Source organism: Sciurus carolinensis, chromosome 2 (genome assembly GCF_902686445.1).
Source record: "Sciurus carolinensis chromosome 2, mSciCar1.2, whole genome shotgun sequence".
Lineage (NCBI taxonomy): Eukaryota > Metazoa > Chordata > Mammalia > Rodentia > Sciuridae > Sciurus > Sciurus carolinensis.
The window spans coordinates 158,996,564-159,014,783 of NC_062214.1; positions in this window are offsets into that span (position 1 = coordinate 158,996,564).

Consider the following 18,220-nt stretch of genomic DNA (forward strand, 5'->3'; position numbering starts at 1 on the left):
AGACAGGGAGAGAGATGACGATGGCTATAAAAAGGTGGCATGAGAAATCCTAGTGATAGCACTGTGTGTATTTTGACTGTGGCAATGATCACACAAATCTATCATGTGATAGAGCTCAACAAACACATGTCAGCAAAAGTGCACGTATAATAGTGAATAAGACCAGAAGTCCAGCACTGTCCCAGCCCTCAGGAGGTTCACAGTAGAGCAGAGAATAAAATAGGACAAAATCAATCTTCTGAGCAAGCAATTCATCAGTTTTCAGATGCACTACAATGAAAAAATATCCAATGCCTTAAGAATATACATCAGAAAAACCCCACCTCGTCATCTGGTTTCGGTGAAAAGGTTCCCTGCGGGAGCACTGCTAAAGATCAAACCAAATGGATGAATAAGCAGATTCGACGTGAATGACTAGAATCTTAACATTAGGAGGCATTTAGGATCTTGGTTTGAGGCAGAGAAAACACATGAGTTGCCTCGTGTGTTGCCTTGAGTTGGGAAGCAGCATGGCTTAGGGGAACGGAAAGATGTTTGACAAGACTGGCACAAAGACAGCAAAGGGGAGAAAGCTCTGGATGCAGATGAAGAGGTAGTCAGAAACTAGACCACCTAAGCAGAGTTGTGTGACAAGTGTCTGGCCTGGGGAGGGAAGAGCTGAGGAGCAGTGAAAAGAAGGTCAATAGAAATTAGAGTCAAGGCACTAAGACCCTGGTGGCTGTGTGGGCAGGCCCTATGAGCAGGGGTGACTGCGGGAGTCAGGCTGGAGACCAGACCAGGGCCAGTCTTCAGCACGTAAGAAGTTTTAATAGTGGCACCAATAGTGACTGGAAGATTTTTAGATCTCAACTCATTACTTCCCTTAAACATTTCCCCAAAAGCCACCCAGTCATAACAGTAAGAGGAGGAGGAGGAGGAGTAAAATCATGATTATGGACAAGAGAGCAACTGCTGTGTGGTGGAGAGGGAAGTTATGCATCTGGGTGTACACATTGTAGAATCACAGCAGTCATGTGATCACATATGCACGTAGGGTCATGAAGTCCGTCTCATTCTACTATCCTTCCTACCCCCATACCTCCTTGCCTCCCTTCACTCTCCTCTACCTAATCCAAAGTACCTCTATCTTTCCCCTAGCCTGCCCCCCTTAATGTGAATTAGCATCTGCATATCAGAGAAAACATTCAGACTTTGTTTTTTTTTTTTGGGGGGGGGGGGTTGGCTTGTTTCACTTAGCATGATATTCTCCAGCTCCATTCATTTACTTGCAAATACTAAAATGTCATTAAAAATTTCATTTCTTTAAGGCTGAGTAATAGTCCATTGTGTATATATACACCACATTTTCTTTATCCATTCATCTGTTGAAGGGCATTTAGGTTGGTTCTATGGTTTGGCTATTGTGAATTGAGTTGCTGTGAACATTGATGTGGCTGCGTCAGTGACACAGTGTGTGCATGAGAGAGGAAGGGAGAGAGAGATACATATATACTGGGGACTGAACTCACTCTACCTTGGAGCCACAGCCCCAGCCCTTTTGACAGAGTCCCACTAAGTTGTTGAGTCTGGCTCCAGATTTGTGACCCTTCCACCTCAGCCTCCCTAGTAGCTGGGATTCACAGGTGTGTGTCGCTATGCATACACATCTGGGTATAAACTGAGGAGTGGGAGATAACTGGGTCAAATGGTGATTCCATTCCAAGTTTTCTGAGGAATCTTCAACTGCTTTCCAGAGTAGTTGCACCAATTTGCAGTCCCACCAGCAATGCTTGAGTGTACCTTTTTCCCCACATCCTTGCCAACACCTATTGTTACTTGTATTCTTGATAATTGCCATTCTGACTGGGGAAAGATGAAATCTTGGACTAGTTTTGATTTTCATTTCTCTAATTGCTAGAGATGTTGAACATTTTTTCATATATTTGTTGACCATTTGTATTTCTTCTGTGAAGTGTCTAAAATGACAGATAGTTGTTTAAACCTAAAGAGAAAAAAATCTAGGAAAGACAAAGTGCTACTTCTTTTATTAAAAAAGCAGAGGAGAAAATTCCTGAAGGTATGAAGTTGGGCAGCCACAACAAGATCATTGCTTGTCCAAATGAAATGAAATGGAGCATTGTAGAAAAATGATTAAAGTTCAAACAGAACACTAATAAGGCTAGAACCACCCAACAGCAAAACTGATCATGAATCTAAGTGTAAAATACAAACCTATAAAACTACTAGAAGATCACCATGAAGAAAATCTGGATGACCTTGGACATGGCAGTGATTTTTTAGCTACAACACAAAGGCCAATTCATGAAAGAAATTATCAATGAACTTCACTTCATTCAATTTTAAAATTCCTGTTATGCACAGTGACACACACCTGTAAATGCCAGCTACTGGGGAGGCTGAGGCAGAAGGATCACAAGTTTGGTTCCAGCCTCAACAACCTAGAGAGATCCTGTCAAAAGGGCTGGGGTTGTGGCTCCAAGGTAGAGCTTCCCTGAGTTCAGTCCCTAGCATGTATGTATCTCTCCTCCCTCCCTCTCTCACGCATGCACGCACATACACGAATTAAAACATCTGTTCTGTCCAAGGCAATGTTAAGAGAATAAAAAGAAAACAAATACTGATAAAAAAATATTTGCAAAAGGATTGCTACTTTATATATATAAAGAACTCTTAAAACTCAACAGTACAAAGTAACTCAATTAAAAAATGAATCAAGGATCTCAACCAACACGTTACCAAACAAGAAACACAGATGACAAAAGATCATATGAAAAGATGTCATCAGGGAAATGAAAATTAAAACAATGAGATACCAATACATACCTGGCAAAATGGTTCAGAGCCAGAACACGGATCATTCCAAATACTGGAGAGGATGTGGAGCAACAAGAATTCATTCATTGCTCCTGAGAATGCAAAATAGTGTAGCCACTTTGGAAGTCAGTTTGGTAACTCTTCACGAAATTAAAAATACCCCTACCATATGATCCAACCATCATGCACCTTGGTTTTTAACCAAAGGTGCCGAAAACTTATGTCCACACAAAGATCTGTACATGGGTGTTATAACAACAGTTTTATTCATAATTGCCCAAACTTGGAAGTAACCAAAATGTCTTTCAGTAGGTGAATGAGGGGTGGGGGGGAGGGGAAAAATATAATAAACATCATTACCCTATGTAAACGTAAAAAAAATAAAAAAAAAAAAAAAAAAAACCGAAAAAAAAAAAAAAAAAAAAAAAAAAGAAACTGATACTTCAAGACAAAGGAATATCATTCAACATTTAAAAAGAAGTAAACTATCAAGCCATAAAAAAACACGAAGGAAACTTGAATGCATGTCAGTAAGTAAAAGAAGCTAATATGAAAAACTGCATACTGTATGATTCCAATTCTGTGATATTCTGGAAAAGGCAAAACTAAGGGACAGTATAAAAGATCCATGGTTGCCAGGGATTGGGGTGAAAGAAAGATGACAAGGAGAGAGCACAATGAAACTATGTCACGATAGTATAATGATAGATGCATGTCACTGCACACTTGTCCAAGCCCATGGAATGCACAATACCAGAGTGTGTCCTAACATAAATTATGGACTATAATGTCAATGGAGATCCATCAGCTGTAGCAAATGTATTATCCTGATGGGAATATTGATAATGAGGGAGATTACGCATGTGAAGAGGCAAGGAGTATATGGGAAATCTCTGTATCTTCTCAATTTTGCTATAAACCTAAATTTCAAAAAAATATGGAAGTCTAAAAATTATAAGGATGCATATTAATCTGAGTGCACTGGAGCTTCAATTTTATTGGTTTATTTATAGGAAATATGCATGTATTTTCAAAACCAAGGATTACTCTTTAATTTTTAAAGGTATATTAATGGAATTTTGCCATATTTTATTTCAGAAAATCAATTAGATCAGTATAGGTAATGAAAACATCTAACCCCAGTGATTCTGCCTCTTCAATGACAATATGACCTTTCCTTCCATCTCTGCGATAAAACCACTGGAAAATGCAGGAGGCACTTCTAGTTCTCATTATTTTAAACTCTCTACAGGATGTAGTCCTTTTGACCACTCCTCCTTAGGATACTCATCCCCTGTCTTTCCAGATACAACTCCTTTCTGGTTCCCCATCTTTGATTGGTCAATAGTTTCTACTTCTAAAACTGCTCTTTTTATTTTTCCTCCTCAGTACAAACTTTAAAAATTGTTCAGTTTTCCATGCTCAATTCATTTCATTATGCACTTCTGAGCACCAAATGACATGTGAGGCCTGATGGTAAATGTTGTAGGTACAAAGATGAATAAGACATGCAAACCATGTATAGACATGGAAACAAATAAGTATAATACAATCTACAATTACTACAATCAAAATGACTCACTCAGGTGACTCCTCCCTGGGGCCACTGAACTAGTGAGATCTGTCCTGTTCTCTTCATACCCACCCTTCCCAGGTGTCTTAAGTAGGCCCTTTCAATTAGGAGAGGTTCACACCGTTGATTTGAACAAGGAGGAATTCACTGTAATGGCATAGGTGAGCCAGTAAAGGTCAAAGGCATCTCACTGGGATCAAAGAACAGACGTGTGAGCTGTGTTTCTGTGCCATATCACTCAGGCTACATGATCCTCTCTGCTTTCTCACAACTCCAGTTTGTACACAGCCTTTAATGGTTCTTCTCCTTGTGCATCTTGTCTGTTTCACCACCTCTGTCAATTTCCACCCAAAATGAATCCGCATAAAGGAAAGAATCCTGATTGGTTCAGCTAATCCTTTTGCTTTAGGTTTTGTCAGAAATCACCAGTGAGAACTGGGGAGATAGCTCAGCTGGTAGAGTGCTTGCCTTACAAGCACTAAGGCCCTGAGTTCAATCCCCAGTACCGCGCACAAAAAAAAAAAAAAGAAATCACCAGTGAGCTGAGAATGGACCTCACTTCCAATCCAACCCACTGTGGTAGAAGTAGGGATGAACACATAATAAAGATGCCGATGCTGCCTTGCTTTTTATGTCCTTAAACATGTAGAAAGAATGCTCTTCTCTTTTGCATGACTTATGAGGTCCCACATGATCTGACCTGCCTCTCTAACTTCATTTCCTGGCAAGGTTTCTAGGCCACTTTAGGGCTCTTCCTACCCAAGAGCTACGGCACTTGCTGTATCATGAACAAGGACCTACGTGAAATCCATAAGATAGGTCCCTGGTCTGCTTTGTTTGCCACATGATCATTCATGCCTGACATAACACCTAGCACAATGGGAACTCAAAAAAGAATTTTTCTAATAAATGTTGATTATGTAGAAAACAGCAGCCTAAGGCTTCCTCTACGACAAGAGGATGAGGTTGGAACACATACTCACTGAGGTCTAGATCACTGAGCTCTAGCTTGTTCTCTGAGCATATCTCCTCCTGTGTTCTACTGCTAAAGTTTTCCAGACCTGCATGTTGGCAGCTATAGTTCTATATTCTCAATTTCAGATCTACATATCCAACTTCAACCAAATATCTCCAACTGCACATTCCATAGTGATGACTGTTTATCCTTGTCTCTCAAGCCTGTGCCTCCTCCTACATTCCTTCTGGGGTTTTTGGTTTGTTTGTTTTGCTTTTGTTTTAATTTTCCTATTCAGTCACTCATCCAAAATCAGAAACCTGATCATCTTTCCTACATGCCCGTTGCTCACCTCTAAAATCAATTCTCTTAAGTTTCTCCTTTTCCCTCTTAAGTGACTTTCAGATCCATCTCCTCCTTCCCTTTCTCATTTCCATTGCCTTCAGTTAGCCTTCGTTATCTTTCAAGACTGGAATTCTCCCCCTGCAATTCCCCTTGCGAGTCCCACTTTGGCCTAAACTAGTTACAACATTCCCATCTCAGCAATCTTTTAAGAACACAAATGTGATCATGTCATTTCCCTTTTTAGAATTCTATGTTGGCGTCATGGTCAAACTAATTTACAAGGCTTTTTTTTGTACTGGGGATTGAACCCAGGGGTGTTTAACCACGGAATCATATCCCCAGCCCTTTTTTATTTTTCATTTAGAGGCAGAGTCTCACTAAATTACTTAGGACCTTACTAATTTGATGAGGCTGGCCTTCAACTTTTGATCCTTCTGCTTCAACCTCCCAAGCTGCTGGGATTACAGTCATGCCCTACCATGCCTGGCCACCATGTTTTATATAACTGGTCCTGCAACCTTTTATGGTCCTATTTCCCACTCTTTCTCTACCCCTTGCATATAGTATTGAATGTTTTGCTTTTTCAAAAAAAAAAAAAAAGTTTCTTTAGGTTAAGGTGCATCCTGATTCTTCTACTTGGAGTATCTTTCCCACCCATCCCTTTTAACGTAAAACCCTCAGGAGAACAAGTCAGTCTTCAAAAACTTACTGTTTTGGAAAAAAACAGTAAAGGAAGTTGAAGAGGAAAAAAAAAATAAGTAAAGTTCCTGCTATGCTTGAAGTGCCTAGGAAAAAAGTCAAAAAAAAAAAAAAATTGAGGGTTGGGGGTGTGGCTCAGTGGTACAGCACTCACCTAGCATGGGTGAGACACTGGGTTTGATTCTCAGCACCATATGAAAGGAAGGAAAGAAGGAAGGAAGGAAGGAAGGAAGGAATAAAGAAAGACATTGTGCCCATCTACAGCTAAAAATATTTTTAAAAAAATACTGAAGAAGTAAGGTCTGAAGGCCTAAGCATTTTGCACAGACAATGCCCTAGGGAGCAAGGGGGAAAATTATCTGTGAAAATACCAAGAAATATCACAAACATTGGGGGAGATAAGAATGCAATGGCAAGAAAAGTCAGCAACTTCTATGTTCCTGTGAAATCCAAATTAATATCTGTCAACATGATCAGAGGTGTCCCCAGTATGAGCCTTCAGGCCCAAAAGATGTTGTAGGATATTCATGGTTAACAAGTCTCCAGTGGCTCTTCTTTTAAGCTTAAGTCAAGCCTCTTGCAGGAAAGGACATGGTCCCCATCATAGATGTGACAAAACCAAGAGGCAAATTTGTCTTGATGAATGATCTCTTATTGTGTAATTGCTCGGCAATTACGACACCAACTGCATAGATTATTTGACTTGTGGTATCGATACAATTTAAAACAGCATTTCAAAGAGACAAATGACTTACAATGGAATTTAGATTATTTCCTCCATGAGATGGATTGGAGAAAAGAACATCCATTTGTGAAAGAGAGATATGCTGTTATCATGGAAGACTAAATCATTTGCAATCACAGTAACAGAACAAATCCAAGGGTCTACCTGTGAATCATCAGATGGAGAAGACCTATGCAGATATCACCTCCCTGTGAAGCTATCTTTTCCCTCTACCCTGAAATAGAACTAGTTCTCCTTATAATCTACTTCTGCATATCGTAAATATGTTCATTATTGCATATATCTCACTGCTGTGGTTATTTATTTATACATCTGCTTCTCCTATAGATTGCAAGCTATTTAAATACAAAACACTTCGCACCTTCTGTACTTGCTATGTCAGCTCAGGACTGACCCTATAGCCTCTTAGTGAACTAGTATGCTAAACTAAAGACTCTCCTGTCCTTCCAGGGAATGCTACTGTGCACAAGAATACTTAAAACTAAAGTAACACATATGCATGTATTTTATTGACTGGAACTCTAAGACTTAAGTAGGAGCAATGTCCAAAACAGAGCCAAATTCCCTGACAGGACTTTAAATTAAGTGTTCTCTGCTTTTGAGAATTTATTCCAACCTCTTGTTGCCTCAGTCTGCTAACTCTGCTGATTGCTTTATGCTCTCCAGCTGTTTTCACTTCTAAGATTTTAACTTTTTCTTCCACTAACCAAAATGTACTAAACAGCTTATAAGGAAGTAGAATTTATTTTGAGTGGAATTATTTCTTGGTTTTTGCCTTCATATTTTATACCCTTACCACTCTCCACCCCAAACATAACTTAGCCTTTCTCACACAGTCCATCCATTACTTATCTGTGATCCCATCATCTTAGATTCCACTGTAGCCCAGAATTATTTTCTTATGTACCAATTCAGCACACCCATCTATCCCAAGACTTGTTGGAAATGTGGATTTTGTTCTGCTTTCTATCATATGTCTTTGGTGCCACAGAATATTGGACAACCCATGAACTTGAAGAAGCACAGTCCATCAATCTTTCATGGAAAATCTAACAAAGGAATTATCCCAAGAATGACTTTATTCAAGTCCCAGTTCCCTAGTAGAAAACATTCTTTTTCCATGATAAAATGGCTAACTATCCTGATAAAATCACATTCTCTTTGCAATTTTTGCTCAGTCTATTTAGGCAAGTATCAATGCTAGAAGAAAAGAGGAAAGGGCCAGAAGTATGACTTGGAGTTTCAAATCCAGCTTGAAATTAGATCTGTTATCTTAGTCAAGTCACACGTTTCTTTAGTTATGATGGTGATTTACCAAGCAAGCACTTGGCTAAGAAATAAATAATACTCTTTTAAAAATGTATTGAGCCTGTGCTATAGGTACTTTTACTTGTGTTAATAACTCTGAATGGGCTGAGATCTTACCTTGAGATATAAAGAGTTACAAAAGAAATTCCTGGGTCAGTAACCAAAGATTTTATTATCATGACATGGTAAGTAGCAGAAATAAACATATTTGCATGAGTTCTTGCTCCCAAGTTGAGCATACGGTTGCATTTTGGAATAGGAACCCTGAGTTTGGGGAAACTGAATCCTTTATAATGGGCAATAAGCATGTCTGTCTTTGCTCCAGAGGAAGATATTTTCTTCATGTTCCAATGTCATCTATTACATAAACGTGCTTGAAAAGACCAGAACAAAGGGTGATCAATGCCTTGCTCATAAGACATGCAAATATATGAAAGACTCAAGAACAATAATTTCCTAGGACGTGGCATTACAAAGTACTTCCTACTCATCTATCCCTTTACTGAGAAAACTATTTCTAGAAGATGGACTTAATTATGATTTTTCTTTGAATTCAGATTTAATACAAATGACAACATACTTTCCCTAAGGGATTCTGATGTTACAAAGCTCTCAAACACCAAACAATAAGATTATATCTATTTAATAGGATTTCATGGTGAATTTTTAAACACCTATCTTTACTTAAGGTTCAAATATAGACCAGACACTCTGCTAGTTCTGTGCTTGACCTACATTACTTCATTTTATCTTCAAAAGAATACTGCAAGGTAGATATTTTACATATGTTGGAAACAGAAACTAAATAAATTATCAATATCTAGGAACTTCTGTTTCCTAAAATCATACTTTTTCTGCTAAACTGAGTGACTGGTTTAATAACCAACAAATGACACATGGAAATTGAGGTGGCCAGAGGTATAAGTCATAGCCATAGACAACTATGGTTCACTAAGTGCTGCCTGAACATCACTATTGTCTAAGCCAGTATGCCAGTTTAGTGGATATAAGAAACACCTGGGAAGTTGATAAGAGTGCAGATTCTTGAACCTCCACGAGAGAGATTCTGAGTCACATAATTTTTGTTGTGGGTCAATAATATCTGCTTTAAACAAACTCTTTGAAGTATTCTAATACCAGTGGTCATTGAAACTTATCTGAAAAACATTGGGACCCTAAGCTATATAGAAAATGATATGAGAGGTGTCGAAGTTGCCACTCAAGAATAGATTACTATTCTACAAATGTGGAGTGCTAGTTAATTTGAATAGCTAGTATAGAAGCTAATCAGAGGAAAATTTTTTTAAAAATAACAAAAGAAGCACACATCATTATCAAATGAATGTAGGATTTGGTTGTGAAAACTATAGGAAAAGATAATATTCAAAGCCAGTAGATATAGAAAAGAACTGATTGGTTCTTTTATTACTTAAATCAAGGATTCTACATCCTGAACTTTTCACAAGCAGGATTTAATTCTTAGATGCCAAAGATTTTGTGAGAAATACTGCAGACTGCCAAGCACAGAAATACTGTGAAATGTGCAATCTTTCTGAGGATAATAAAGGTGGCTTCGTAAAGTTGTTACAAAGATTCAAGCTATTTTTCAAGCACTTAATGTAGTGTCTAGTACATTGCAGACTCATTAAGTGTAATACTATTGTGTGCTTTACCTTAAAATTGGAAGAATGAAAAGGTAGCATGTCCTTATATACTATGTGTCTATATGATTGTGTGTGCACATTTGTACATGTATATATAGTATATATTATCTGTTTTTTATAACTGCGAAATTGATCCTCAATCAGGTTTAGCACCAAGCCTTCTTCCAAAGCCTGATTTGAATGTGAAGCCAGAGTGGGATGCCAAGGGCCCTGCCGAAAGCCAGAAATTATCCTAAAAAAAGAGTTTCTGGGGTGCAGGTGGCAAAGATTTTCTCACATTCTGTGGGCTCTCTCTTCATGCTCTTGATTGTTTTCTTTTCTATGAAGATGCTTTTTAGTTTGAGTCCATTCCGTTCTTGATTTTACTTCTTGTGCTTTAAGAGTCCTGTTGAGGAAGTCGGTTCCCAGGTTGACAAGATGGAGAGTTGGGCCTTCTTGTTCTTCTAGTAGGTGCACAGTCTCTGGTCTAATTCCTAGGTCCTTGATCCACTTTGAGTTGAGTTTTGTGCAGGGTGAGAGGTAGGGGTTCAATTTCATTCCACTGCATATGGGTTTCCAGTTTCCCCAGCCCCATTTGTTGAAGAGGCCGTTTTTTCTCCAATGTATGTTTATGGAGCCTTTGTCTAGTGTGAGATAACTGTATTTATGTGGGTGTGTCTCTGTGTCTTCTATTCTGTTCCAAGGGGCTTCATGTCTGTTTTTGTGCCAATACCATGCAGTTGTTGTTACTATAACACCTCCGGTAGTGCATTAATCTCTAGGATATACAAAATACACAAAAAACTTACACCAAAAAATAAATAACCCTATCAATAAACTGGAAAAGGAACTAAACAGACACTTCACAGAAGAAATACAAATGGTCAACAAATATGTGAAAAAATGTTCAATATTTCTAGTAATTAGAGAAATGCAAATTAATACTACACTGAAGTTCCATCTCACTCCAGTCAGAATGGCAATAATCAAGAATACAGCAACAATAAATGTTGGTGAGGATGTGGGGGAAAAGGTTCATTCATACATTGCTGGTGGCACTGCAAATTGATGCAATCACTATGGAAATAAGTACAGAAATTCCTTCAAAAACATAGAATGGAACCATCATTTGACCCAGTTATCCCACTCCTCAGTTTAAACCCAAAGGACTTAAAATCAAAATGAGAGGGGCGAGGGGGAGAGGGCATGAAAGACGGTGGAATGAGACAGACATTATTACCTTATGTACATGTATGATTACATGAATGGTGTGACTCTACATCATGTACAACCATAGAAACAAAAGTTGTACTCCATTTGTGTACATTGAATCAAAACAGTCTGTAAAAATAAGTAAATAAATATAACAATGAAGCAAAAAAAATCAGCCTACTACAATGACAATCACATCAATGTTTATAGCAGCTCATTTCATAATAGTCAAGCTATGGAACCAAGCTAGGTGCCCTTCAACAGATGAATGGATAAAGAAAATGTGGTGTATATATATGATGGAATACTACTCAGCCATAAAGAAGAATGAAATTATGGCATTTGCCAGTAAATGGAAGGAACTGGAGACTCTCATGCTAAGTGAAATGCCCCAAAAACAGAAGGCTAAATGTTCTCTCTGATGTGTAGATGCTAACACACAATAAGAGGAGGGGAGGGAAGAACAGAAGTACACTGGATTAGACAAGGGGGAATGAAGGGAAAAGAGGGGAGATGGGAAGAGGAAAGACAGTAGAATGAATCTCACATGACTTTCCTGTGTTCTTATATGAATACAGGACCAGGGATGCTCCACATCATGTGCGATCACAAGAATGGGATCCTAATTAGAATAAGTTATACTCTGTGTGTGTATAATATGTCAAAATATACTCTACTGTCATGTATATCTCAAAAGAACAACTAACAAAAGTAAAAAGGAAGAGTTCTGCCAGAAAGTAGAACTTTGCTTATTGTATTGTGAACACAATGTTATCATGTACTGAAGTTGGTTTTTATATTCAGGTTTGTCTCTCACATATCTAAATACAAATCACTGATATTTTATTTAGTAATTCCATGCTTCTTATAAATAGATTAGGAGACCTAATCCTAGAGAAATGAGATGAGAATTTTAAATGAAGAAAAAGACAGGCAATAAGAAAGAGCTAAGATTGTGATGTATTTCAAGCTGATGTTTGAAACAATTATTTGTTACCCCTTGTCTGAGAACTGCATTATATAATCCATTTACTTGCTTTACCTTTTCACTGTTCAAGGTCTATCTTCAATATAGGATACCAAACAAAGCCAATTCCTTTCATGCCCTCTACTGGATGTTTGCAGTTAAACATCAACAACACTGCAAAGTAACCCAAATAATAAGACACATAATGTTCAAAATCTCCTTTTATAACTTCTTTAAACCAAAATTCAGCTCCGTGAATTCACTCCTGTTGGAATTCCTTTCTCTGTGCCTAAAATGCAGATTTCAGAGTCAGCTCTTCCCAACATATAGAAATTATAGGCTGAGGGGAAAGGAGTGAATGCCTGCAGTTTGTATCACTGCAACCTTTGCGGTATCTCAAAGGTTGACCATGCTTCTTGGCCACTGTGATAGAAAGAAGCCCATGTCCTGGTTCCACAATAGATCTACAGGCAGTTGACAGGGTGGGTGGGACAGTCAGGCCATTACTAACGAAATCCTCCATATCATCTGTCATTGCACAGAACCCACCAGAAGGAGGGCAAAGAAGTTCTTTACTTGATGATGTAGCTTTATATGGCCATCCCTACAGAGTATACCTCAGGGGCATCTTTAATTCAGTTCACCTACCTTCTCTCAGGGCTTATTTTTACAGAGTAGTGTCATACCAGTTGTTAAATGTGAAATACCTCCAGGGATCCTTGGACTTCCTCACAGTTGAATAATAGAGAGTTTATGGTCTGGTTTTGTCACTGCAGGAAACCACCTGATCCAGTCCACCCAGCCATCATGAAGGGTCATGCCATCATAGGCCTATATAGTACGGCCCTGTCTGTGTTGACCATGACCCTCAAACATCACCACCATAGACTTGACGCACAGCTGCAAATTAGCAGGGACAGGGAGTAAGCAGAGCTTCCCACTGTCAGTCTAGATTTTTTCTCTACGTGGCAAGAACAGGTAAGATTTATGGAGTACTTAGTATGTGCCAGTTACAAAATGCAATATTTCATTCACTCTTTAAAACAGCTCAACTTTACAGAGAAGTAAACAGAGTCATGTAGTAACTTCCACACGATCCCACATCTAGTCCATGGGAGAGCTATAATTTGAAGCAGATCTGACCAATACCAAAGCCAGATGTCTAGTAAAATTCATGCAATGCTGCAAATCCAAGGATAGTCCAAAGACTATCTTGACTATCTCTTCCTGAGGAAGAGTCCCAGAAATGGTTTGTGCAGAGGCAGGATCACTAGGGGAGTATAAAGTAACCCAGTGGGAGACAATATTGGGAAGTGGACAGTCTCAATCACTTTTGATTGCATCCTCTACTTGGGGGAAGGCCAGGGAATTAAAGTTTGGATTACTTCTGTGCAACTTCATAGAAATCAAACAAGAAAAGGCCCCCAGGTGACTCCTTTAGTTTGTTTTAATATTGACTGTTAAAGGATCTTTGGGTGGGGGGAGTGGGGGGGAGTGGGGGATTGGGGCTTGGGTTACAACCATGACTCTCATGCAGATTAAGCAAATATATGTCAGACTTTCATTTAACCCATTAATTAAACAAGGGAACAGGTAAAATGAGGGCCTCAGATAATAGTAGATGTAAATGACTTTGTATCATATCTCATTAAATAGATATAGTACAATTGCTTGGTGACTAAAATCCAACAGACTCAGAGAAGGCAAAAAGCAGGGATATTTATAAGCTATGAACACTAAAATTAATCTGCAAATGTAAACAAAACTGGTGCTTTTTTACAGCAGAGGGAAGAAGAAGTCAATTAACCCTCTCCTGTACTGAATTTATTTATATGTCTACAGGTGTATTTGAATTGCTATCAGTTTTCTACAGGTTAACTTTGATCTCTACAGAATTATAAAATAGTCTTGTTAAAGACAAAGGTACGTGTTCCTATAGAAAGATGATCCCCTATGGTTATTTTACTACCTTAAAAAGATATTAATTTTGCTTCTTATTCCAAAGTCTTCAAAGTTTCCTTATAGGGATTGAGTAGAAGAAAAATGAATATGATCGATTCTTGAGCTCATTCCTTCCCTTTTGAGAAGTTGCCATCGGGTTTGGATTAAGTAATCAGGAGGAAATAACAGGAAAATTAAACTTTACTCTTCAGACCCAGTGAAGCATTTCAGAGATGAATTACACCAGCAAAGATATTCATTCATTCATACAGCCAGCTCTTATTGACACCTTATTTATGCCCAGACCTAGGAAACATGGTTCACGTGGGTTTCCAATGAACCCCATATCAAGTAACATAAAGCAAATAGATAATCTCAAATGAAGTGAGCTACAAATCTGAAAAAAAAAAAAAAAAAAAAAAGGCCTGGAAAACCCTGTTTGCCTGTTCGTTGCTTCGACAGGCTGTTCCATCCATCAGCTTGCTGGTTCTTTTTTTATTTTTTCCCATGGTTTTTGCAACATGTCTGAATTTTTCACCATACTCTGCCCCAACCCACCTCCATCATCTCCAAACTTAGTGTCAGAATATTCTTAGTCATGTTAAAGGAAGGTAGCAGGTCTTAAAGACAGTATCTTGGTAGGTCTGGGGTAAGATTTTCTTTGTTAGAAAAATAATATTCCTCTCCAACAAAGTAAGGGCCTTTTACCAGGCCTTTGGCCTTAAACCATATCATCTAAGATATTACTTGGACTTTATTTAAGGTTTCCTAATCTTCAAATCAAATTAGATCTGTACTGACAGAAACACAGGTACGTGTATGAACAGAAATGCCACAGCAGGCTGAGAAAGATGACACGTATCTTCCAGAAGGTGGCAGTGTTGCTTCTCCCAACATCTCAGGCCAACCGGAATTTTGACTCAGTAAAAAAACTAGGTGAGGGGGTTTCTGTAATCATGCTACACTTAATTCATATATACCCTTTGGGGGAAAAAAAATGTGACCTGGCTCTCTTAAAAAATTTACCATCATAATAGTCCTCAAAATATACACATAAGTAGAATATAATATAAATATATATATTTTTAAAGTACAATATATGTCAACAGACATATATTAAAGCCATCACTTTGTACAAGGTTTCCAGCTGGAAGTTATACATGAAAGAGAAGTTAAAGACCTGAGCCCTTAAGAAATTTGGAATACATAGGAAATAAGAACTATATTCATAAAATCATCAGAGCGCTGCTCATTTAAAATTCTGGCTCCAATTTAGCTAGATGCTTCTGGGTTTTCCTCCTCTTAGACAAGAAGTTAGTCAATTTCCATCTAACTCATAGGGCTCTCTTCATCTCTAGCCTAGTATGGCTACATTTTATTCAACCCTTTCAGTTGTTTGACTTGAAATAGCTCAGCACTTTATATTTTGGGTGTTGGAAAGCAAAGAAAAGAAGTCTTGGGATTCCCATGGAAATAAAGGAGACATTTCACAATCCTTCTTCTCAAAGAGCTCTAATCTGAGATCCTGACACAGCCCTGCCAACCTGAGGCCTCCAGCAGAAACCCCAGGAACCCACTCACACTTAACAAATGTTCAGTGAGCAAGACTAAAAAGGAGAGGCTTTTATTGTTTCTATTTCCCACACTTTACCCATTTCACCAATGTCATTTCAATATACTTACTAACATGTTTTGAAAAGGGACAGTATTTATTCTTTAGTATCCTCAGCTTGCCTGAACAGCAGCAGCAGTAATAATAATCCATGGCCTGTTCTAGGTCTTTTTCTCCATCATGCAAATGTTCATGGTTGGTTGTGATTAAATGAAAGTTGCTGTAAGCCTCACATCTATGTCACTAAGCTCTGGCACAGAAAGCTCATAATGCTCAAGATCTCTTCACTGTATGTTTTAGTCAACTTTTCGCTGCTGTGACTAGAGAACCCAAGCAGAACAACTATAGAGGAGGAAAGGTTTATTTAGTGGATCACAGTTTCAGCAGTCTCACTCCGTGGACCACACGGCTCCCTTCCTCGGGGCTCCGGGTAAGACTGAACATGGTGGAAGAGTGTGGCAGAGGGAAACAGCTCACGTGATGATCAGAAAGCAGAGAGAGACGCCACGTGTAGGATACAAATATATACCCCATAGCCACACTTCCTGTACCCCACCTCCTCCAGCCACACACCACCTGCCTTCAGTTTCTACTCAGTTAATCCCAGCAGGGATTAATTCACCGATTAGTTTAAGGCTCCCACAACCTAATCTTTTCCCCTCTGAATCCTCTCGCATTGTCTCACACGTGAGCTTTTGGGGGACACCTCACATCCAAACCATAACACTGCATTACATAACTCTGGAATCCACATAATGGAGGTTAAAGGAATAGTGTACTGTGTATTCGCTTATTTTACTGTATTTTCTGGCAAAAGAAATAGCACTTACTGCTGCCTCTTCTCCCCACTCTCTCTCAGGTTTTGAGGTGGTTTTACTAGGTAAGTTCATTTCTGAGAACACAGTGGCTGATGCTATTGAGAGGGAAATGACAGGGCAACAGCTAAAGCCACATGGGCCTGTTCCACCAATTTTTCATCTTTAGAGGGCTTCTAAGTTAAATACCTAAAACAGACAATGCAAAAAAAAAAAAAAAAAAAAAAAAATGAGCACAGCTAAAGACAGAAACTACATTATGGTTAAAATTAAATCCTCCTACCAGTCATGCATTTTTAATGTGAATGTTTTTGGAAATTGTCTCAATGTTTAGACAGCCTTTTCTTTCATTGGTTATTTATGATGCTTTGCACCTGGAAACACAAGCTAATCGGGAAAGCCAGAGAAAGTGATGTACTTAACAACCCACAACCTTGTCCTACTGTAAATAAGAAGGAAGCCCATCATCTCTTCAAGCGGCACTGTGATAAATAAACCTAAAAAGAAAAAATTAACAGAACTCATGACACCTTTTAATTATTTCCCAAACTGAGGTTCCTCAATATGTAATGTCTTCTAGAGATTCTCTGCCTTGTTGTTCAGTTTAATGTGGTCATTTTATGATTTGAAATGTGCACATAAATAAGAATTTAATACAGTCAAACTAATTGTTTAATGCTTTCAGACAAGTAAAAATAATTTAACAGAGGTGGGATACTAACATAAAAATGAACAGTAACATAAAATGAATATTATGGCTAAATCAACAAATGGATATGTCATTAATATTATTGATTAAATTAAATAAGTTATTAGTTAATTTAGTGAAGTAACAAAAATGAATAGTGACATAAAGCCAGGTCTGAGAATAGGAAAAAAAAAAAAAAAAAAAAAAACAAGGACTTGAGAACCCCAGAAAGGAAATTGGCCCCAAGTCAGTTAAATTCTTCCATGTTGATATCGGTTTCTCACACTTAGACCCACAGATGCATTTCTATTTTAGAATGTTAGTGTGAGATTCCCTGGGGGAATATTACAGATCCGCAGTGGTCATTGTCCTGAGATTAAGTTTCTACAAACAAATTTCCAGATATAAAAGTGAGTGACTGAGCCCACATGCTGAGCCTCAGGGCAGAACCATTGCTCATTTTATGGTACATCTCTCAAGTTAAGATGTGGGTCCTAAACAACAACTCTGCTATTTTCAGAGAAGCTTGGCTCTGGATCCTCACTTCACACTAGGGATAATCTCTAGGATTATTGTAAACATGCTAAAGGTCTAAACATGCTGGAACCACCTCACAGAAATTTGCATAGCATCTCAGTTCTTCAGGAGATGCCGTGAGTCACCCAGGACCATTCCCACATGCACAGAAGCCTTTCCAAGTGCTCTTTTACTGGGGGGAGGTGGGTACCAGGGATTGAACTCAGGGGCACTTGACCACTGAGCCACAGCCCCAGCCCTATTTTGTATTTTATTTAGAGACAGGGTTTCACTGAGTTGCTTAGGGCCTCATTTTACTGAGTCCAAGTTCTCTTTTTACAGAGCAAGAGATTATGTACCCTATAGCAAGTAAAACACAGCAAACAA